Source organism: Rana temporaria, chromosome 5, assembly GCF_905171775.1.
Source record: "Rana temporaria chromosome 5, aRanTem1.1, whole genome shotgun sequence".
Classification (NCBI taxonomy): Eukaryota; Metazoa; Chordata; class Amphibia; order Anura; family Ranidae; genus Rana; species Rana temporaria.
The window spans coordinates 338,474,752-338,499,561 of NC_053493.1; the positions used below are offsets into that span (position 1 = coordinate 338,474,752).

Sequence of the window (24,810 nt, forward strand, 5' to 3'; positions counted from 1 at the left end):
TCCCTCAAGCTTCAACCTCCCCCCCCCCACTCCACCCCCTCCCTCACAGCACAAACCCTCTGTTTCCCTACTAGCACAAATCCCCCCCCCCCATACTATATCATCTCTTCTAGCACAAATCCCCCCCCCCCCCATACTATATCATCTCTTCTAGAACAAATCCCCCCCCCCCCCACTACATCATCTCTTCTAGTACAAATTCCCCCACCTAGCACACATCCTCTTCCCCCACTCCCTACACTCAACTCAAATCCCCCCCAAATCACCACTCCTAGCACACACCCCCAAATGCCCCCCTCCTAGAACAATTCTTACCCCCTGATGCCCCCAAAATTCCCCTTCCCAACACATATCCCCTCCCCTAATCCCCTTCTGGTGCACCTCCATATCACATGATACCACAGTGCCCGGAGCCGCCCACCCTCCTGCCCACCCCTTGTCCAGGCCATGGGTGCATGCACTTTTTTTTTTGTGGAAACGCAGGCACGGCAGACTATTCATTTGAATGGGCTGCCGCGGCTGCGCAAACGTGGCACGCAAAAATCGTGTATATGTGAACCTAGGGTTTAATAGAGAACATTCTTTTTTTTTCAAAGGCAACACTTTAAAAAAGACACACCAACACATTATAAGGCTTTGCCTTAGATTGTAAGCTCCTTGAGGGCAGGGACTGATATGAATGTGCATGTGCGTAAATTTACTGCGCTATACAAGTACAGTAAAACCTTGGATTGCGAGCATAATTCGTTCCAGAAACATGCTTGTAATCCAAAGCATTTGTATATCAAAGCAAATTTCTTCATAAGAAATAATGGAAACTCAAATGATTTGTTCCACGTCCAATTTATTCATAAATCCTTCAGTTTATAGTCCATATAAAAAGATTATAGCAATGTGATAGTTGTGTAACCATAAAATATCCATCCACAAATGGAAGCCTCCACAAGGGGATTAGAAGCAAAATCCAGCAGGAGCTACAGAGTATAAACTAGAAGAGAGGAGCCTCTAAGTGTAGAAATATTTTGCTAAATGTTGTACCTTCAGTAAGAGGCGGTTCACACAGGGGCAACACCACTCTAGGCGCGACTTTGCTAGGCGACTTCAGCGCGACTTGGGGCAACTTACAAGGCGACTTTGCCAGTGGCCAATCAAACAGTAATCAGCTCTGTGGGAGGGAGGGGTTTGCCTGAGAAAACTAGTTTCTCTTCCTGTAAAGTTGCTCCAGTTAAGACAGGGGCTCCGACTTGGAGGCAACATCAATGGGTACAAGTCGCCTAGAAGTCGCCTTGAACTTGAAGTAGTACAGGAACCTTTTCTGAAGTCGGAGCGACTTCAGTAGTGTACAATAAGACGGCTCTCATTCACTTGCATGTAATTTGTCATGTTGTGCGACTTGGAGTGACACACATCGCTAGCCCAGGTCACGGTAGTGTGAACCGGCTCTTAAGCAGAGATCCACCTAAAACAATATTTTTAAAAGCCAGCAGCTACAAATACTGCAGCTCCTGACTTTTAATAAATGGACACTTACCTGCCCAAGGTGCCCGCGATGTCGGCAGCCGAAGCTGAGCAATCGATCGTCTCTCGGCTGCCCCCGCCGCCATCCTCAGTGAGGGAATCAGGAAGTGAAGAGTTGTGGCTTTACTGCCCAGTTCCCTACTGCGCATGCGCGTGTAGCGCGGCGCGTCCATACTGGTCCCTGCCGTGTTCTGGGACCTGTGTGTTTCCCAGAACACAGGGGGTGGGGGGGCGTGTATTTTACATTTATCTGCACCCCCTCCCCCCTGAATGGTGCCAAATGTGACACCGGAGGAGGGAGGGTCCCGAAAAGCAGAGGTTTACTTTTTGTGTGGACCTCTTTAAATGTAAACATATTGCTACACTTAGAAGCGCCTCTCTTCTCTTTTATACTCAGTTGTCACATGACGCTACTTATATGAAGATATCGCTTGTATACAAAGTCAAAATGTATTAAACATTTTTGCTTGTCTTGCAATACGCTCTTAAACCAAGTTACTCTCAAACCAAGGTTTTTCTGTACCTGTAATAAATAATAATAAATACATTTACAAAAAAAATGCAATGCAATCCAGGTGCATTAACGCATGTGTTGCAGTGTGAATATAACCTAAATGAGCCCTGACGGGGGATTGAACAATCCCATTGGAGACAATGGGGGTTATTTACTAAAGGCAAATCCACTTTGCACTACAAGTGCAAACTACAAGTGCAAAGTGTACTTGAAATTACACTGCAATTACACTTCCCTCGGGGAGCGATCCGGGACGACGGAGCGGCTATTCGTTTATAGCCGCTCCGTCGCGATCCCTCCCCGGAGCTGAAGAACGGGGAGAGCCGTATGTAAACACGGCTTCCCCGTGCTTCACTGTGGCGGCGCATCGATCGTGTCACCTCCTTTATAGGGGAGACACAATCGATGACGTCAGACCTACAGCCACACCCCCCTACTGTTGTAAACACACACTAGGTGAAGCCTAACACGTTTAGCGCCCCCTGTGGTTAACTCCCAAACTGCAACTGTCATTTTCACAATAAAGAATGCAATTTAAATGCAAATTGTCTGAAGTGTCCGCCATAATGTCGCAGTCACGAAAAAAATAGCTGATCGCCGCCATTAGTAGTAAAAAAAAAAAAAAAAATAATAAAAATGCAATAAAAATATCCCCTATTTTGTAAACGCTATAAATTTTGCGCAAACCAATCGATAAACGCTTATTGCGATTTTTTTTACCAAAAATAGGTAGAAGAATACGTATCGGCCTAAACTGAGGGAAAAATTTTTTTTATATATATATTTTTGGGGGATATTTATTACAGCAAAAAGTAAAAAATATTGAATTTTTTTCAAAATTGTCGCTCTATTTTTGTTTATAGCGCAAAAAATAAAAACCGCAGAGGTGATCAAATACCACCAAAAGAAAGCTCTATTTGTGGGGAAAAAAAGGACGTCAATTTTGTTTGGGAGCCACGTCGCACGACCACGCAATTGTCTGTTAAAGCGACACAGTGCCGAATCGCAAAACCTGGCCTGGGCATTTATCTGCCTGAAGGTCCGGGGCTTAACCGGTTAATCTATCTTCGGATGACAGATAAAGAGATCAAATTGTACTGCAAAGTGGATTTCTCTTTTGTAAATAACCCCTTGTGTGTTGGAAGGAGAGATCCGATCAGATTGTATGGTCGGTAATATTTGATATGGGAGGACTGTGTGCCAGAAGAGGATTCTATTACCGGAGTGTCTTATTTCTAGAAGAACTGATCACTCACAGGGATCGGACAAGGCAGGACCCCTCTAGAGCTCCGGAGCACTCCTCCTCCTCGTGACCATCCTCATCAGACAGGTGTGCCACCACCGGCCAGGGTTAACCCATCATTAGCCGTACACCTGGCTGGCTGGAGGGAGGGGAATGGCAGGCTTGAAGCGTGCTGTGGGATTGACAGCTGAGCCGGGGATGAGAGGGTTAAAGCTGTTCTGAGAATAGGATTCCCCCGGCCCCCTCTCCTCTCCTCTGCTCTCCTCTCGTCTCCTCTGCTCTCCTCTGCTCTCCTCTCCTCTCCTCTCCTCTGCTCTCCTCCCTCCTCTTCTTCTTCTCCTCCTCGGGATTTCTTGGCTTTGGTGAGGAGCACACTTGCCGATCTGTTGCTGCTGTCCTTGGTGATGCAGAGCTCAATCCAATTAGCTTTCACCTCTAGATCCTCTGAGCCAGATTGTGGAAGCTCCAGCCCCGGTGTGTGTGTCAGTGTTGTGTGTGTGTGTGTGTGTGTGTGTCAGTGTTGTGTGTGTGTGTGAATGTGTGATGACCATGTCTTCTCTGCAGTTCAGTCTCTCCAAGCTGGGCTGCTGAGCTGCTGTCTTGTGCTCTCTCTCCCCATCCCACCAGCCGCAGCACACAGCAAGCCCCCATCCTCATCCTCCCTCCTCCCATGGAGAAGAAGAAGAAGACCAAGTAAGAAGGTCCTCCATGGCACCCCTCTGCCCTCCTCCAGACTTGGGACAAGAAGATCTGCTCCAGCTGTGTGGGAAGTGTCTTCTGCACAACATCTAGCCACCTCTGGATTGGAGATGTACCTAGGGCTCCTGGGGGGTTCCCAGCTTCTCTTTCATCAAGGTAAGTAGATAAGGGGGTTCCCCCTGTACTGCTCAATGCTCTTAGATCTGGCCAAGCAAAAAAAAAAGGGGGGGCAAGTTAAAAGACTTAAAGGGCAGCCAAAGCTCATCATGTTCATGACGACCATGTTGTGTTCAAGTGTTTTTTCCGAAAGTGTGCTGAAAGGATGGAGAGCATTTGTCACTGTCATAAGTGCCAGCTATTGGAAATAAGCATGCCAGCACCCAATCTATTATCCATGAAGGGAGATGTGTTTATTTCTTTCTTTTTTTCTATTATTATGCATGCACTGTGACTTCTGTACACAAACAGCCCTCCATGAAATGTACAAATGTGTTTTGGTTTGCAAGTCAAGGACTATAGAATTAGATGTCTTTATCTGTCACCCCGAAGATAGATTAAAGCCGTCTCCAAGTAGGTGACACGCCAAAGTGTTTGTTTTACTTAATGACACCATGATGAAACAATGTTCCGTAGCATGGCATCATCTATAAATACTTGTATGAAGAAATCCACATACAGGCTTTGATGTACCTACTGTACTGCTGCTGTAATCCAGGCAAATCAAGTTATGTAACGTTTTAATCTTGAAGAATGTGTCTTTTTTTTTTTTTTTTTGAGGTTACACAATGAAAGGTTCTTTGGCTGCTTCCTTCTCTTTTATGAAGACTTAAGTGACTGGGTGGATTCTTAGCAGATAACCCATTTAATGAAAGTTCAATACTAAAATGTAAGACGAAAAAGGAAAGCTAAAGGAGAGATGATTTCCGATCGATAATAATCCTATCCTGTGCTGCTAAGGAGCTGGCAGAGCTCGGGCAAAAAAATAACTAAAAGACAGCACAAAATGTGTACCGGTCTACAAAAAGTTTAACAAGTGTGTGGCTTTGTCTAAGTTAGTGGTGGGCACCGCCATTTCTCACAGGGAACAATGGGCCTACCGTGCCTGGCAAACTTTTGAAGGCCTTTTAAGTCTTTTACCTGTGCCACATGAAGGTCTAGTGCAGTGATGGTGAACCTTGGCACCCCAGATGTTTTGGAACTACATTTCCCATGATGTTTAACTACACTACAGAGTGCATGAGTATCGTGGGAAATATAGGGCCAGATTCACAGAAGAGATACGACGGCGTATCTCCTGATACGCCGTCGTATCTCTGTGTTGCGGCCGTCCTAACTATGCGACTGATTCATAGAATCAGTTACGCATAGATAGCCAGAAGATCCGACAGGTGTAATTGAATTACACTGTCGGATCTTAAAGGAGTTCTCTGACCTAAAACTTTTAACCCCCGCTGTGCCCGGGCTGTAAAACTATACAAAATAAACTGTCACTTACCTGCCTACGATCCCCCGTTGTTCCGATATCGCCGTCCCGTTCTCCGGTCCCGGGCCCCTTCCGCTTCCTGTGTGTCGGTGACTCATAGTGCGCTCAGCCTATCAGCGGCCGCAGCAATGTCCCGTCGCGGCCGCTGATAGGCTGAGCGCACTATGAGTCACCGACACACAGGAAGCGGAAGAGACCGGGACCGGAGAACGGGACGGCGATATCGGAACAACGGGGGATCGTAGGCAGGTAAGTGACAGTTTATTTTGTATAGTTTTACAGCCCGGGCACAGCGGGGGTTAAAAGTTTTAGGTCAGAGAACTCCTTTAAGGATGCAATTCTAGGCCAGCCGCTAGGTGGCGAGGCCATTGCGGTCGGCGTAGAATATGCAAATGACTAGTTACGGCGATTCCCGAACGTCCGCGCTGCCCATCGATCTAACTTTACGTTGTTTCCGTCGAGTTACGCCGCGTAAAAATTAGGGCTGAACCCTAGTTGTTCTAAGCCATGTTAAGTATGGCCGTCGTTCCCGCGTCGAATTTTAAAAAACAACGTCATTTGCGTAAGTCGTCCGTGAATGGCGCTGGACGCCATTTACGGTAATGTCTAAACAAATGACGTCCGTGCGACGTCATTTAGCGCAATGCACATCGGGTAATTTACCCGACGGAGCATGCGCAGTACGTTCGGCGCGGGAACGCGCCTAATTTAAATGGTGCCCGCCCCATTTGAAATAGGCGGGCTTGCGCCGATCGGATTTACGTTACACCGCCGCAAGTTTACAGGTAAGATTTTTGAGAATCAGGCACTTACGCTGTAAACCTGCGGCAGTGTAACGTAAATGGGATACGTTACGCTGCCGTGGAGCAACGTAATTGTATCAGAATCTGGCCCCTAGTTCCAAAACATCTGGGTTGCCAAGGTTCGCCATCACTGGTCTAGTGAATGAGCTACTATGGTCATGGTTGGGATATGACCTTCAACGGGAGGTGCTCTTTACATATCGCTGATGATTGCATTTGAGCCACACCAAACATTTACTAGGAGCAGGGCCGTCTTTAAAGAGGAAGTAAAAAACAGGGAAAAAACAAATCCTGCAAGAGAAAAGCATAATGAGCTAGTATGCATAGCAAATTTGGTGCTATGCATAGCATACTAGCTCATTATGTGTCACTTACCTGAAATCGAAGCCCCCGAAGTGCTCCTCGTTCCCCGCTGCTGCCTTGTCCCCTCACAGATTCTTCCTGGTATCGCCGCTCCGGCGCTGTGTATGGCTGGAGCGATGATGACGTCCCTGCGCGGGAATCTGGCTTTAACCCACATAATGCCATTCAGAAAAACGGCACGCTCAGTGCGCCTGCGCCGTTGTCTACAGCGCGCATGCGCCGTAGACATCGGCACCTCTCATTATTGTAAATATCTCCTAAACCGTACAGGTTTAGGAGATATTTCTTGCACCTACAGGTAAGCCTTAATCTAGGCTTACCTGTAGGTACAAGTTGTGTGGTTGGGTTTACAACCACTTTAAGGCAGGGCAAAAAGGGGCAGCTGCTCCAGACTGAGTCATTGTTGTGGGGCCTGAAGCAGTTGCCCCTTGAGCCTACACTGCCTGAAAATAGTTGACAAGGGGAATTAGTAGGACCCAAGAAAATGATTGCCCAGGGTCCTATCACAATTAAAGACGACCCTGACCAGGAGAGCCATTTATTCTTCATAAACCATGCTACTAACAACACATTTACTGTTAGAGTAGAAATTCCTCACCCACCTTGGCACCAGTACAGTATACAAGATGTGAGCACTAACATGTCTAGTGGTGGATAGATTGAAACTGTTATAAAACAAACTGGAGAAAGGTGTGCAGACATTGCTTTTTTAATTGTGTGTGTGTACATATTATATATCTATCTATATATCTATAGATAGATATATACAGTGTATATATATATATATATATATATATATAATGTATATGTGTGCACACACAAACATTGATCTCATTAAGTTATGCAGTAAATTTTAGTGGGCCCTGTTGTGGCAATGTAAGAATAGCGGGTGAGATTTACTAAAACTGGTGTACTCACTACCTGGTACAGCTAGCTGTGCATGGCAGCCAATGAGCTTCTAACTTCAGCCTATTCAGTTAAGCTTTGGCAATAAAACCTGGAAGCTGATTGGTTTATATGAAGAGTTGCACCAAATGTTGCATTTTTCAGTTTTAGTAACCCCCCCCCCCCCCCCCCCACGGGGAGAATTACGATAACTTGTGCATTTTGAAACTGGTGCAGCCAATTAGCTTCTAACTTCAACTTGCTCAGTTAAAAAAAAAACTGGAAGCTAATTGGTTTCTATAAAGACTTGCACCAAATGTACCTCTCTCCAGTTTAAGTAAATAACTCCCAGTGGGGGAGATCTACTAAAACAGGTGCAGTCAGAATCTGGTGCAGTTGTGCATAGCAGCCAATCAGCTTCTAACTTTAACTTGCTCAATTAAACTTTGGCAAATAAAACCTGGAAGCTGATTGGTTTCTATGCACAACAGCACCAGATTTTGCACTCTCCAGTTTTAGTAAATCAATCCCATAGACATAGGTGTGCGCAGCCTACTGCATTAGGGTGTTCTCCCCAAAACGCAAACACACATGCATGTGTATATATATATATATATATATATATATATATATATATATATACACACACTCTAAATAAATGTAATAATTTTAAAATGTAGTAGGGCAGATGTCGGTGTCAGTAGGGCAGAGGTTGGCGTCAGTAGGGCAGAGATTGGTGTCAGTAGGACAGAGGTTGGTGTCAGTAGGACAGAGATTGGTGTCAGTAGAGCAGAGGTTGGTGTCAGTAGGACAGAGGCTGGTGTCAGTAGGACAGAGGTTGGCGTCAGTAGGGCAGAGATTGGTGTCAGTAGGACAGAGGTTGGTGTCAGTAGGACAGAGATTGGTGTCAGTAGAGCAGAGGTTGGTGTCAGTAGGACAGAGGTTGGTGTCAGTAGGACAGAGGTTGGTGTCAGTAGGGCAGAGGTTGGTGTCAGTAGGGCAGAGATTGGTGTCAGTAGGACAGAGGTTGGTGTCAGTAGGACAGAGATTGGTGTCAGTAGAGCAGAGGTTGGTGTCAGTAGGACAGAGGCTGGTGTCAGTAGGACAGAGGTTGGCGTCAGTAGGGCAGAGATTGGTGTCAGTAGGACAGAGGTTGGTGTCAGTAGGACAGAGATTGGTGTCAGTAGAGCAGAGGTTGGTGTCAGTAGGACAGAGGTTGGTGTCAGTAGGACAGAGGTTGGTGTCAGTAGGACAGAGGTTGGTGTCAGTAGGACAGAGGTTGGTGTCAGTAGGGCAGAGGTTGGTGTCAGTAGGACAGAGGTTGGTGTCAGTAGGGCAGAGGTTGGTGTCAGTAGGGCAGAGGTTGGTGTCAGTAGGGAAGAGGTCGGTGTCAGTAGGGCAGAGTTTGGTGTAAGTAGGGCAGTGGACAGTGTCAGTAGTTTTTTATTTATATTAATTCATTTTTGTATTATTTTTTACAACTTTATTTATATTTTTTATTTATTTTTTTACAATTTTTTAGAAGCTTTGGTGAAAGAACAGCAGGGGGGATCTGCACTGCACAGGGTCATTATGGTGTGCCCAAGCACACCCAGCACACCCCCTATGCATGCCTATGTCCATAGAGTTGCTTGCTTTTCAACTTTGCCATTCAGAGAACATTTTGCACTTTTTCACTGAATACAAGGTGTTCTCTGATTGGATAATGTGGAGAGTTTCTATGAAGAGTTGCACCAAAGTTTGCGCTCCCCAGTTTTAGTAAATAACCCCCCAGTATCTTTTTTAAAGGCGTCGGAAAGTTTTTGAAGTTCTCATTTTCAAGCAAGTTGCTTCAAGTGGTGTTGTAATGAAATGGAACCCAACCTCTATTATCTAAAGATATCTATTGATTCTTGTTTACGTTAGTAAATTTGCATTAAAATAAATAAATAGCGCCTATTTATAAAATAAATGTTGCTTTACATTGAGAACAGGCAAGCCTTTAGAAGCTGGAAAGCTTGCTCATGACTTGAGTGCTATGCAGAAAAGGTGCAATGACAGGGGCAATGGCGTGTCACCGCGGTGGCTGGTGCAATGACAGGTGCAATGGCGTGTCACCGCGGTGGCTGGTGCAATGACATTGAAGGGCAAAGTGGAAAATTGAATTTATAGAGCATATTAGGTTAGTTTTTAGAAATTAGGAAATATCATCACCCCTTGATCTAGGATTAATATTAGTTGCCAGTTTCCTATTAGGGAAAACAGTCTTCTGCTACTAGCTACTAGAATGCAGTGTTATTGGGTGACACTCATGCTCGGCTTTATTGTCACAAAACACTTGTATTTCACTCGTCCTTAGTCAGGTCTTCTGCCGGTCACCATGTGGTTGGTCGGGTCAGATATGGTGTCTAAATGCCTTTCTGTCATCTATGTTTACTGCGGGTAATGATTTTTTTTCTAGGTCATTTACAAGACCAGCAATAGAAAGCCTGTAGGGTGATGCATTGAGTCTTACAGGGAAAGGATGAAGAGCCTGAAGCCAATACATAATAGGAACTGTCATGTAATACGGGCTGGACTAGGTTAAGTTCCGTGATTTATCTTCTATTAGGCTCATTTAGCAGGATGGTAGGGTCAGGTGTATCGTATAGTTTTAATACATCGGAAATCTGTGCCTATGTTTATGAAAGTAGCTGCTTCTCTAAAAGGCCCGAGAAGCCAATACTTGTTCAGATGGACCTTTTTATATAACCATGGAATTTACACTATATTGCCAAAAGTATTGGGACACCTGCCTTTACACGCACATGAACTTTAATGGCATTCCAGTCTTATAGCTAGATTCACGTAGGTTTGGACCGGCGTAGCGTATCGTATTTACGCTACGCCGCCGTAAGTTAGAGAGGCAAGTGCTGTATTCACAAAGCACTTGCGTCCTGAGTTACGGCGGCGTAGCGTAAATGTGCCGGTCTAAGCGCGCCTAATTCAAATTGTGAAGAGGTGGGCGTGTTTTATGCAAATGAATCGTGATCGGCGGCCTCGTCGGGTCCGGCGTCCGTCTGCGGCTTCGGGTGTCCTCTTCGTCGGGTCCGGCGTCCTTCTGCGGCGTCCTCGCGTCCTCCCCGCTAGTTTCCCGCACCGAGTTTGAATACTGCGCCGACATATACCGAGCGCAGTACACTCGTGTATCGTCAGGCAGGCTCGGCAACTCTCGCGCTGACGTCCTGTGTATTGTCGGGCAGGCTCGGCAACTCTCGCGCTGAGAGGCGCCGAGACTGCCTGAAGATACACGAGTGTACTGCGCTCGGTATATGTCAGCGCAGTATTCAAACTCGTGGCGGGAAAGCGGGTATCGCGTATACCGCGCACCCACGATTTTGCCCTGATTTTCAGGGCAAAATAGTGCGCCGTATACGCCGATAAATACGGTAAATCTCTAATGGCCCCGACAAATAGCAGTAAAAACCTGACAGGAGTTGACATACTCTTCAACAATTATTTGTTGGAAACTTGAAATGTATCCCTTATGCCCTGTACACACGATAAGTTAGTCTGATGAAAACGGTCTGATGGATTTTTCCATCAGTTATTCGATGAAGCTGACTGATGATCAGTCGCGCCTATACACCATCAGTTAAAAAAACGATCGTGTCAGAACGCGGTGACGTAAAACACAACGACGTGCTGGAAAAAACGAAGTTCAATGCTTCCAAGCATGCGTCGACTTGATTCTGAGCATGCGTGAATTTTTAACCGATGGACGTACCCACAGACGATCGTTTTTTTCTATAGGTTTTTTTATCCATCAGATAATTTTAAAACAAGTTCCTATTTTTTTAACCTATGGATAAATAACCGATGGGGCCCACACACGATCGGTTTGGTCTGATTAAAACGGTCCGTCAGACCGTTTTTATCAGACTAACCTATCGTGTGTACGCAGCATTACAGTGGGGCTGTGCCTGCACTGCAAATGTTTACTGTCTGTGTTGTCTAGAGAAGAGGAGAAGCGCTTTTACTTACCCGAACCTCTGCTCCCCCAGCAGAGGGCACTCCCCTGTGCTCCAGCGGTGGACTGTCCCTTGGCATCATTATGTCCAAAGCAGAGCTATCGACTGTGCACTGATCTTGATAATGCCAGGACCTTAGACCACTGAAGCATGGGGGAGACATTGAAGAAATTGTGCGGACCTCTTTTTTGTGTCCCCCAGATCTTGGGATTTACCGTAATCAGAGGTTGGAAAGACATTAAACTCAATATCCACCGATTGTATTTATTGTCTGCAACCAATTCTGTATATAGAGTGCTCAGCTCATCATTTTGTTTGTCAAGTTTTAGTCATAGTGTTACTAAACCCAGGAGCCTGCATTCAGTATATCTGGTCTCCCACAGTACACAGAATATGGAAATGCAATTATTTTAGTCAGGGTTTTTTTTCTCATAGAATAGGTGCAGGAACTCCCCCCTTCTGAGTCACTTCTTGTCTCCACCCCTACCTACCTGAGCACCATTTCTTGGTTATATCCCCTACCTACCTCCCAGTAGCACAACAATAGACCGCCACACAAAAATAGATCACCTCCAGCAACAATAGATCCCAGAGCAGCCAGCATTAAAAGGCCCTCCAGCACCCCTTGCCATTACATACATTCAGCTCTGGAGGTTCAGGAACTGTGTTCCCCCGCATTCCAGCTAAAAAAAAAAACTAATTTTAGTAAATATAAACGGCTAAACAGAGGCGGCTCTCTAATTAGGTAAATTAGGCCTCGCCCCCACAGGGGCCTCGCGGCCACCTAATTTGCCTAAAGAATTGGTTAGAGAAAGTTCTATAAACGGTGAATTCATAGTTCATATAATTTAAAACTCTTAATACATGCAATTTATACAGTTAATTTTTATCGTTTGAATTATTTTTCTCATTATGGATGTGAGTGGGGCCTCATGTCTCAGATTTGCCTAAGGCCTCACAAAGCCTAGAGCCACCTCTGCGGCTAAATACCTTTTCTCGTCAGCAGTATATAGCAGTCTTGTGACTTCTATCAGTGTCTGGTTAAAACTTGTAGGAGGATTGTTTATTCTCCTCTTACTGTCCCATGAGGCTGCAGGACTCCTGACCCTCTGTCTGGACAATGATGATTGGCCCTGTGATGATCACATGCACTCTCCCAAGAAAAAAAAAAACTCTTTAGCAATACACACCAAACTGAGCATGTGCAGAGTGCCCCCGAGGCTTTGTTCTAGCAGGAGATGGTTGGGGGACTGTGGAAGAAGGGGAAGATCAGAGAAGACAGGATCAAACAGCCTTATTACACAATGCACAGGATTAACCCCTTAACCTCCCTGGCGGTATGATTATTTCAGAAAAAAGGTGCTGAAAGCGGTACCATTATTTGCAAGGAAATTTGGCGTTTTAAACTGTAAGCCTGTAATTCTTAGGAATAACTCACTTAAATCTGACCAAACAAGAGTCTAGTAGGAATCCCGGGTATGACATTCTTTTAAAAACAAAATTATAATATAATAAATAATTATAAATAATTATAACAAATAATAATATAATTATAATAAAAATTATTCAATGATGTAATCAACTCAAAATCACAGAAATTTGCAGTTTCAGAATTGTCGCTGTCATTACTTTTATTTTTTTATGACGAATTTCCCCACAAATCGCTATCGCACAATTCTGCAAGTGATTATAATTTATTATCGCTGTTTTCTAGCTGCTCTAAAACCATTTTTGACATAAAGGGACACTTTTGGTTGCTATGGACAATCTACAGTTTGCAGGGAGAAAGAAAGGTTTTTTATTATATAAAAGAACATGTAGGGCACTGGGCAGGCCACTAGGGACAAGGGGTTGTGTATTTTTTACATACAGTACTGTAATCTATAAGATTACAGTATACTGTATGTAATGTGTTTGTTTACTTTTTTTAATTTTGCGCCGATCTCCGCCCCCGTGCGTCGTAACGTCGCAGGGAACGGAGATCGACGGCACACGGGGACACTGTGTGAATCGAGCGAGGTCCCGCTCGCTCACACAGCGCGGTGACATCGCTGGATCCAGGAGAAGGTAAGCCAGCGCGCGCTGCAGGCTCTGCACAGCTACCCCGAGCGTGACTCGGGGATACCGATCGTAACATGAAAAATCAACCCCGAGTCACGCTCGGGAATACCGCCAGGAGGGTTAATCAGTGAGTATAACAAGTATGCTTTACTACATATACAGACTGATTTTACTGTTGTGAGTTTAGTAACACTTTAACACGTTTGTATTCAAGGCTTTTGTAACAGCAATAAATGTATGGCCTGCTTTCTGTGTCCAGCATTCCTTTTATTAGTGATTGCCAACAAGAGTTTTACATTACTCTTGGACCTCCTGGAACATTGGGCAAAGACTTCATAAACCTGGCTAGTATCCAGTAGTTTTAATAATGGAAGTAATCTTGCCAGGACTGTATCTGAAGATCATGCTATTCTAGGCAAACATGAAGGATGATGCTTTTTCATCTTTTGTCACTATTTATGTCACCGGTCAGATTACAGGATTAGTACTGAGCACATAGAAAGACTGAACGCACTTTTAGAAGCATCATGTTATTTATTCATTTTGTAGCCAGCATTGGACAGCACTATAGACTTATGAAGGGGCTTACAAGTCTTTGGGATTGATTTACTAAAGGCAATAGGCTGTTCACTTTGCAAGGGAATTTTCTTAGCTTAATGAATGCAGTGAACATTCACATTGCAAATAATACCCAATCATGTGCAAGGAAAGTAGTTCTTCTTGCACGTGATTGGATGATGGCAGTCATCAGAACTTTACCTTATTCACTAAACTAAGTAAAAATTATATTTCAAAGTGAAGATCAACTTGTCTTCAGTTAAGCCCCTTTCACACTCAGATGCTTTTCAGGCGCTTTCACGCTAAACAAAGCATCTAAAAAGCTCACAAAAAAAAACTTTTTTCCATTCAAATCAATGAATGCTTTTACACTGGGGCAGTGCGCTGGCAGGGAGGTGAAAGAACGCCCCTCTCCATTGAAATTAATGAAAAGCACTTCAAAAGCGCCTGAAAAGCTCTTTAAAAGAGCTCAGTGTTTAGAAGCACCTCAGTGTGAAAGGGGCCTGTGACCATTGACAGCAACCTTTGCATCCTTCTTTTTAGAACCCTTTCACACTGAGGCGCTTTTCATGCGCTTTCACGCTAAAAAAAGCGCCCAAAAAGCTCGCGAAAACCAATTTCAATTAAAATCAATGAATGCTTTCTCAATGGGGCAGGGTGGTGAAAAACCGACCCCCTCCATTGAAATTAATGGTAAGCTCTTCAAAAGCACCTGAAAAGCCTGAATTGACACTTCTGGGAGTGTCAATGTTCTGGTCCCTTGTTGGGTTTAATGGTTCCTCCTGCTAACCCCACATCACTACAAGATATACTAGTAATGTAGGGGTCAACAGGACGAACCATTGAGCATAGCAGGGTACCAACAATCTGACTGGTTTCTCGTGAGACTTTAGGTGACAATTTCCTTTATTTCCTTTCCTTCCTTCAGGTACAGCTTTTTTTCAGTATTTTATTTTTAGTAACAGAATAGGTTTAATTAAAGCTGAAAGTTCAATTTAAATCATTTAAATACATTCCACGTGCATCAAAACAAAAGGTGTGCAAAGTCGTATGCCCTGTACACACAATCGGTTTGTCTGATGAAAACGAACTGATGGATTTTTTCATCAGATATCCGATGAAGCTGATTTTCATCAGTTTTGCCTACACACCATCAGTTAAAAATCTGATCGTGTCCAATGCAGTGACGTAAAACACAACGACATGCAGAGAAAAATGAAGTTCAATGCTTCCGAGCATGCGTCGACTTGATTCTGAGCATGCTTGGATTTTTGACCGATGGATTTCCCCACAGACAATTGTTTTTTTCTATCGTTTTTTTAACCATACGGAAATTTTAAAACAGGTTCTATTTTTTTTCACCGATGGGAAAAAAACTGATGGGGCCCTCACACGATCGGTTCGTCCGATGAAAACGGTCCATCGGTCCGTTTTCATCAGACGAACCGATCGTGTGTACAGGGCATCAGGCTTTATGTACACTAGCCTACACTGGCAGCTCCTAAACTTGAGTTTAGGAGATTTGGGAATTTTTTTGCCAAAGCTCTTAAACTCACCCCATAAAAGCCTGTGTGTCCATGTACAGAAAGGCTATTAGCAGCATTTAGGAGCTGCCACATTTAGGTAAGCTTCAACCTCCCTCTCTTGAATGCAGAAGAATCGCGTACAGCATAGGACCGATTTGACTGCCGGCCACAGGAAAACACAAAACTGCAAAAACGCACTGAAATCGTGGCACGTTTTGCCCCATTTTGCCCCAGTAAATGTAGGCTAGTGAACATGAAGCCTTATGCCGCGTGCACACGATCGGAATTTCCATTGGAATAAACTCCGACAGATTTTTCTGATGGGATTCCGTTCAAGCAGTCTTGTATACACACTGTCACACCAAATTCCGACCGTCAAGAATACGGTGATGTACAACACTACGACGAGCCAAGAAAAATTAAGTTCAATGCTTCTGAGCACGCGTCGACTTGATCCTGTGCATGCGTGTTTTTTTCTCCGTCGGAGTTCCATACAGACGAACGGAATTTCCGATAGAATTTTTTTCCGTCTGAAAAAAAAGAGAACATGTTCTCTTTCTAAGTCCGTCGGAATGTCCGAAGGAAAAACTCAGATGGGGCACAAACACGGTCGGAATATCCGATGAAAAAATTTAGTCTTTTTTCATCGAAAATTCTGATCGTGTGTACAAGGCATAACAGTTTATTTTCTTTACAAAGCCAAACAGTAGAAAAGCCTGTCTCCTGCTAGCATGCTGCAGAAAAGGACCATCTGTGTGAAAATAGGTTATCCAAGCTGTGGCTTTTTTGTAATGGAGACAAAATGTAAGGCTTTGCAAACATTTTATTTTGATGCTCCCGGAATTCATTTAGCTGATTTAAAGTAAAAGTTAAATTGGACTATAATATTTGTTTCATAATATAGTACACAAAGGCATCATGTCCACTGGCGTTTTTCTCAGGCATGTAAAGCATTTGGGTGTGCATTCAATCCATTGGCCAGAATTTTAATTAAAGTGGATGTTAACCTGATTCATGAAATTTGACCTTAGCACATATATTTGCAGTGTTTTCTTATCTCTCACCAAAGCCCTAAGTCCCGTGTCTTTCTGCTGCTCCTGAAAAAAATATTGTTTCTTTATTTTTTTATCTGCACTTTTTTTTTTATTCAGCTGTCAGTGGGGAACCCTGTTGACAGCTGATGAATCATCGTTTGTTATGGACACCACGGCCAGCCTCCTGGCCCTGTTCCTTAACAACCAGTTTACACTGCGCCCTGATTGGGCAAAGCTTTGCCCAATTAGGGCACATAATGCACTGTGCAGTGCATTGCAGGGTGTTCCTTGGGACGATCACCCTGAAAACACCCCCAAACTCATGCTCAGGTCAAACCGTTTGCCCATCCCTAGTAGGCACTTTGGGCGTTTTTTCTGCTGAAAAACTTCTTTCCTGCCCAAGTGATGTTTTTTTTCCTACCTCTAATCACCTGTAAACACCTGCGCAGGGACATAAAGGCTAACATAGAGGCGCGTATAGAGGCAGAAAAAAAGTCAAATGTTCTTAAAAACTCCTAATCTACTCTATTTGCCTGTAAACCCCTATGGGTTCCTTCACACTGGGCGGATCCGTATGACGGACTTGGCTTGCTCAGCGGGGATCGATCCATTGATCCCCACTGAGCAGGCAGATGACAGGTCTGTGTCCGCTCACTATGCTGAGGCGGATCTGTCAGAGTCCCGTCTGTCCATTTTCATCCAATCCCGTCTGATCCGCCAGACGGATGGAAAATAGGACCACCATGTGTCTGGATTTGGCCGACAGGTTTAGATTGGATATTAGCAGACATGTCACCGCTGACATCCGCTGCCCCATAGGGGTGAATGGAGTGTCGGATTGGGTCTGACTGAAAAACTGGTGGACATGATCGAAAAGCACATGTGAAAGGTTCTATGTGCGCATAGACACATAGATAACATAGAGGGGCGTATAGAGGCAGAGAAAAATCAAACCCCTTACAAAGCACAGTTTTTTATGCCTAGTGTGCATGAGGTCTTATTGTTTTCATTTCCAGGTCACAGTGTTTTTCAATTTAATTACTCAGATGTATTAAAACTCTTCTACATTACCTTAATTTTTGCTTAGTTATTAAAATGTTATGAGTAAATTATGAAAGTGTATTTCCAACCCTTTTTATAGATGCCAGATTTTTTTTTTTTTTTTGCGTTGGCTGTTCTAATCATTCTAAAAACTTTCCTCTTTTTTACTTCTTCCAAGAAAGTGCAAACTTTTTGTCTCCAAAAACTGATCCGTATCTCTAGAAAAACTTTAGAAATGTCAAAGGTAGACCCTTGGCCTACATCCAGTTTCACCACACACCTTTTCGGTAATCTTTATATATTCGGAGCTATCACTTTGTGGATATTCAGTATTTAAAAAAATCTTTTCCATGACAGTGACTCATGGGATAAAGACAGCCCAACTGTGCCTTTACTCTCATGATTAATTAAGACAGAAATGAGGTTGGACTGAGCAGCAGTTCAGAGACAAATGAAAAGGTCAAAATTAATGAGGGGAGGGATCTTGTAAAAGAAATTACAGAAAAGAAAGTATTTAATCAGTTGCTTGGTGGAAGCAGGCTATACCAGTGTCTCAGTTGTTATTTTACTCTAAAGCCTCGTACACACACATGGTTTTCTCAACAAGAAAGCTGCTGGGAGAGCCTTTTGCCGAGATAACCGTGCGTGTGTATGCTTTCTCAGCGAGAAAACTGCCGGGAATCCCGACGAGAAAAATAGAGAACCTGCTCTCTATTTTCTTGTCGAAATCTCGGCAGTGTTTCCTGCCGAGAAAGCTGTTTGTGTGTATACTTACCTGTCCCCAGGTAAACTCGCGCATGCTCGAAGAGACTTTGACGCATGCGCGGCAGCATACAAGGGTAGGGTGTAGCAAGATGTCGGCGATGGCATCGAATATGACGAGTTTTGGCTCGTCGTAGTCGATGGCGTCACCGCGTTTTTGCCATTCAAAAGAATGGCTGTTCTTTTGAATGCCCGTGTGTACTCAGGGTTTGGCAAGGCAAACTTGCCGGGAATCCCGTCAGGGAAAAAAAACGTGTGTACAGGGCTTGAGGATTGTATTTCCTTTTTCTTCATGGTCTGCAACTGACTCATCATTAAACTCTGTGGGCTATCCAAACACCTTTTTCTGGTCATTGTCAGTGATATGTAAAAATTCTCTTCATAAAAGGATTATTAGGAAAGCAAATCTGAATTTGTATTTCTCTTTGGCTTTTGTTATTAAAGGTGCAAGATTACTTAAAATAAATATGCCCCACCCTGGTCCTCTCTAGCATTTTAGAATAAGGAATACTCACCTTCCAATGTAGAAGGTGCTGTTCCACCTGGCATACAGGAGTATGTAGAATGCAGTGGCGGTTCGGCCATAGAGGGCGCTGGAGCGCCGCCCCCTCTGGCTCTTGCCCGCCACTGAGTCTAATAACATACATTCATGCATTGCATGAATGTATGTTATTGTTGCCAGCTGCCGCTGGTCTATTCAGAGATGGCCGGAAATTGAGCGCCGGCCACCTGAATAACGGCAGCTGGTTGGCTGTGCGGAAGTGCCTATCAGAGCCACGGGACGTACAGGGGGTGCGTTCCTTGGATAAGACTCATGGCCGTCTCAGCCAATCATGTTCCCCGATTCTGGTTATCGGTAACCTGATTGGCTGAAGCGTCACCAAGGTGGGAGAAGACATCGAGGGACGTGGAAGGAGTAAGGTAAGTGCATTTTACAGGGCACAGCGGCAACAATGGGCACAAAGGCGACAAAGGGCACAGTGGCATCAATGGGCACAGTGGTGACAAAGGGCACAGTGGCATCAAAGGACACAGTGGCATCAATGGGCACAGTGGTGACAAAGGGCACAGTGGTGACAAAGGCCACAGTGGTGACAATGGGCACAGTGGCAGCAATTAAACGGCACTGTGACATGCACAGTGGCAACAATGAGCACAGTGGCTACAATTGGCACAGTGGCGACAATTGAGGGGCACAGTGGCTGCGTTTGATGGCATGGCACAGTGGTGAAAATTGATGGCACAGCACAGTGGCTGCGTTTGATGGAATGGCACAGTGTCTGCGTTTGATGGCATGGCACAGTGACTGCGTTTGATGGCATGGCACAGTGACTGCGTTTGATGGTATGGCACAGTGACTGCGTTTGATGGTATGGCACAGTGGTGCAAATTGATGGCATAGTGACTGCATTTAATGGCATGGCACAGTGGTGATAATTGATGGCACAGTGGCTGCGTTTAATGGCATGGCACAGTGGTGACAATTGATGGCACAGTGGCTGCATTTGATGGCATGGCACAGTGGTGACAATTGATGACACAGTGATTGCGTTTGATGGCATGGCACAGTGGCTGTGTTTGATGGCATGGCACAGTGAGGCTGCAATTTTTTTTTTTTCGTTTGCGCCCCCCAAAAAATTTGGAGCACCAGCCGCCACTGGTAGAATGCAGAATGCAGAATTCACATCCCCATGCAATGGGTTTACTTTGCACATGCACCTGCGCCCCTATAGGCTGTAATTGGGGGCTATAGAGTGAATGTGCAAAATTGTAAAGGATGTCTTGACACTTTTGTTGCTATGGAAACCTGATCGCTGATTTTCCATGTTGTGTATTACAGCTTCAGTGTTGTGAAATGAGTATTGATGCCTCTAAATTAATAGAGAGGGCCAGGATGGATTTTTTTTTAATTATGATTATAGGTACACTTCCACATATGCTTTAACCGCTTGCCGATCAGCCGCTGTCATTATACTGTGGCAGGTCAGCTCGATCCAGCGAATCGCCGTACCGGTACGCGGCCCGTATGCCGGTCCCTTTAACAGCTACAGCAGGCGCACACGGTGGGGAAACTGTCATATCAGGGATCTGTCAATGTAAACAAGCCGAACCCAAGTTCTTTCAGGGGAGTACTGAGTGATTAGGAACAGTGATCTCTCTGTACTCCCAGTCAGTCCCCTCCCCCACAGTTAGAAACACCTCCCAGGGAACACGTTAAACCCCTTGATCACCCCCTAATGTGAACCCCTTCCCTGCCAGTGTCATTTATACAGCATTTTTATTGCACTGATCGCTGTATAAATGTCACCGGTCCCAATAAAAGTGTCAACGTGTCTGATCTGCCTGCCGCAATGTTGCAGTCCCGCTAAAAATCTGATCACTGCCATTACTAGTAAAAAAAATAATAATAATAAAAATACAATGAATATATTCCCTATTTTGTAGACACTATGGGGTTTATTTACTAAAGGCAAATCTACTTTGCACTACAAGTTCACTGCAAGTGCAGTCGCTGTAGATCTGTGGGGGACATGCAAGGAAAATAAAAAACAGCATTTTTGTTTGTACACGATTGGATGATATAAATCAGCAGAGCTTCCCCTCATTTCAGATTTTCCCCTCATATCTACAGCGACTGCACTTCCAAGTGCACTTGTAGTGCAAAATAGATTTGTCTTTAGTAAATCAACCCCTATAACCTTTGCGCAAACCAATCAATATACGCTTAGTGCAATTTTTTTTTACCAAACATATGTAAAAGAATACATATTGGCCTAAACTGATGAAGAAATTATAAATTATATATTTTTTTTGGAGGGGGGGGGGGGATATTTATTATAGCAAAAAAAGTAAAAAATATATATATATATTTTTAAATTGTCGGTCTTTTCGTTTATAGTGCAAAAAATGTAAACTGCAGAGGTGATCAAATACCACCAAATGAAAGCTCTATTTGTGGGATAAAAAGAACATCAATTTTGTTTGGGTACAGTGTTGCACGTCCGTGCAATTATCAGTTAAAGCGACGCAGTGCCGTATCGCAAAAAATTGGATAATCATTAAGGGGGCAAATCTTCCGGGGGGCTGAAGTGGTTAATATTGCAAAAATAGAATTTCCCAATGTCCACCTGAATTATGATCTAAAAGACGATCAATAGAGGGATCCAGGAAGTGGGAGGGAGCGTGCCAAGCTCCACTTTTACAGGAAAAAATAGGTACAGTAGATGTACTTAATATTTCTGCTTGTAGTTTTTAAAATATATAAATACACAGTCGAAATACATATATGTTTATTTTATTTTTTACTTTTTGCCTGTGTTTGTATGTATGTATGTGTATATATATATATATATATATATATATATATATATATATAATGCAGATATTAAGGCCCCTTTCACATGTGTGGACCGTATGTCCGCATTTTCATCCATCCGTTTGCGGATGAAAACGGGACATACATTGGTCCCTATGTGATTACGGGTGTCAGCGGATGAACATCCGCTGACACCTTTAATCACCCGCCTCCGCAAAGATCCGATTTTGCGGACGGAAGAAAATCCTGTTTTTTCTTCCGTCTGCGGATCGGATGAACACGGACACAAGGTCCATGTTCATCCGTTCCCCCCATAGGGGAGAGCGGAGAAAAGACAGGGCGGTCCCTGCACAGTGTGTGGGGACCGCCCTGTCAGCCGACGGCTCAGCGGGGATTTTACGGAGCGATCCCCGCTGCGCTGACGGACACACGGAGGCGGATCATTACAGATCCCCCCGTGTGAAAGGGCCCTTATGCAAAGAACATGTAATAACCAGTTCTACAGTTTACACACATTTTCTATACGGCGATCGAAGTTGTTGAGAGATGTTGCACAGAATGTTTCCTCCCTCAGCAGTCATCGACGCGCCGCAGTACATTCAGCTACGGCCGCCTCCTCCAATAGTACGGCTGCTGTTCAGCTCCGCCCGCCTCCTCCAATAGTACGGCTGCTGTTCATCTCCGCCCGCCTCCTCCGATATGACAGCTGCCATTCAGCTCCGCCCGCCTCCTCCTATAGGCTGCCATTCAGCTACACCCGCCTCCTCCAGCAGTACTGCCCATTCAGCTCCGCCCGCCTCCTCCTACAGTACTGAGCAGGGGGGGGGGCTCGGATCCTCTCAGTGCGGGAAATTTAACCCTATTGCGGGACTGCGGGAATGTGCAGTCAGTGCGGGATAATCCCGCAGAATCCGTGCTTGTTGGGAGGTATGATAGCCAGTCATGTGACACCCAAAATCTAAAATCCCTTATTAAAGCGGAGTTCCGGCCACAATTTCACTTTTTAAATATAAATACCCCTGTAATACACAAGCTTAATGTATTCTAGTAAAGTTAGTCTGTAAACTAAGGTCCGTTTTGTTAGGTTGTTACAGCATTTAGACACTTTATAAAATAGAAATTGACTGGGGCCATCTTAAGTGTGGGCATCATGAAGCCAGACTGTATGACTTCCTAGATTTCAGCCTTGCAGATCTCGCACATGCTCAGTGCTGCACAAGCAGTGTAATAGTTTTCAGATCAGGTTTCAGCACCTGTACTGTCCAAGTCACATGATTCTTCGAGACTGGGGAGTGCACAGACTCCTGGAAAGTTACACCCACTACATTCCCAGGAGTCTGTGCGGTGAAGCTTAAGCACCTAGGTGCAGGAAGAGGGAAGATTAACTATTCTGCCTAGCAACAACACTTTGAAGGCATCTAAAACATTTTTTTTTTCTTAAAGGACTAAAGAATTTTTTTTAAAACTACTGATGTAATGTTATATTTATGGGTGGAACTCCACTTTAAGAAATTCACCTTCTTAGTTCAGCAGTGCAGCTTCCTGTGTCACCTCTGTCTCCAGCCTACTCATTGGGGTTCATTTACTAAAGGCAAATAGACTTTGCACTTTCCAAGTGCAGTTAAAGTTGCACTCATTTTCCTTAGTAAATGTAATGTGGTGAAGCTTCACGTTGTAAAGAATACCCAATCAATGCAAGGAAAAAAAAAAAAAATGTTTTGCTTGCACATGATAGGATGATGGAAACTTTACCGCATTTACTAAGCTCTGGAAAAAATGAGTGCAACTGCACTTGTCTATTTCCCTTTAGTAAACCACCCCAATGGATACTTAAAGGAAAAGTTTGTGGCTATTAACAAACAAACATTCAGGCCTCGTACACACGACCGAGTTTCTCGGCAAAAACCAGCAAGAAACTTGCTGGGAGATATTTTTTTGCCGAGGAAACCGGTCATGTGTACATTTTCGTCGAGGAAACTGTCGAGAAACTCGACGAGCCAAAAAGAAAGCATGTTCTCTATTTCCTCAACGGGAATGGAGAAACTTGCCTTGTCGAGTTCCTATACAGCCTAACAAGGAACTCGAGGAAAGGAAAACGATGTGTTTCACCCGTCGAGTTCCTCGGTCGTGTGTACGAGGCTTCATACTCACCTGCATGCTACAGCATAAGTCTGATGCTGCAGTTGTCCCCCGCTTGCGCTAAGCCTGATAACTGAGCAATCATATGACCACTGATCACTGTTTTCGGTCTGCTCTGAGAGGAGAGTAGTGACTATTAGTTACTGCTCTCAAATTCTGCTTGCCAATGATCACTGGTAAGGAGGTGGGCACAGCTTGCATCAGCACTCGGCCATGCACTGAGAGCCAGCTGTTAGTCAGACAGTTGGGTGGATCCCAACAATATGGTAGGGATTCTTCTAGAGCCTGGAGTGATTCTGTGACATCAGCTGATAGCAGGCAATAGCCCACAATTACCTGACTTTGGGTCAAAGGAGAGCAAAAATAAGTGCACTCCAGTGATCAACAAGAGAAGTATGGCCAAAAAGTAGGGTTGTCCCAATACCACTTTTTTAGGACCGAGTACAAGTACCGATACTTTTTTTCATGAACTCGCCGATACCGAATACCGATACTTTTTTTTAAATGCAGCCACGTGTCCCCAAATGCAGCCTTGTGTCCCCAAATGCAGCCTTGTCCCTAAATTCAGCCATGTCCCTAAATTCAGCCATGTCCCTTAATTCAGCCATGTCCCTAAATTCAGCCATGTCCCTAAATTCAACCATGTCCCTTAATTCAGCCATGTCCCTTAATTCAGCCATGTCCCTAAATTCAGCCATGTCCCTTAATTCAGCCATGTCCCTTAATCCAGCCATGTCCCTAAATTCAGCCATGTCCCTTAATTCAGCCATGTCCCTTAATTCAGCCATGTCCCTAAATTCAGCCATGTCCCTAATGCAGCCTTGTGTCCCCTAAGACAAAGCCAAGTCAACCCCCCCTCCCCCCACCGCTGCTGAC

At 44.4% G+C, this 24,810-nt stretch overlaps 1 protein-coding gene across 1 annotated transcript in view; it reads left to right on the forward strand.

Moving 5' to 3' along the window:
* Positions 1-3,587: 3,587 nt before the first annotated feature.
* Positions 3,588-24,810, forward strand: part of KCNB2 (potassium voltage-gated channel subfamily B member 2) — a 391,356-nt gene continuing 370,133 nt past the window's right edge. Inside the window, exon 1 of the mRNA XM_040354409.1 lies at positions 3,588-4,130. The gene's annotated coding sequence lies outside the window, so the exon portion shown is untranslated. The remainder of the gene's footprint in view (positions 4,131-24,810) is intronic.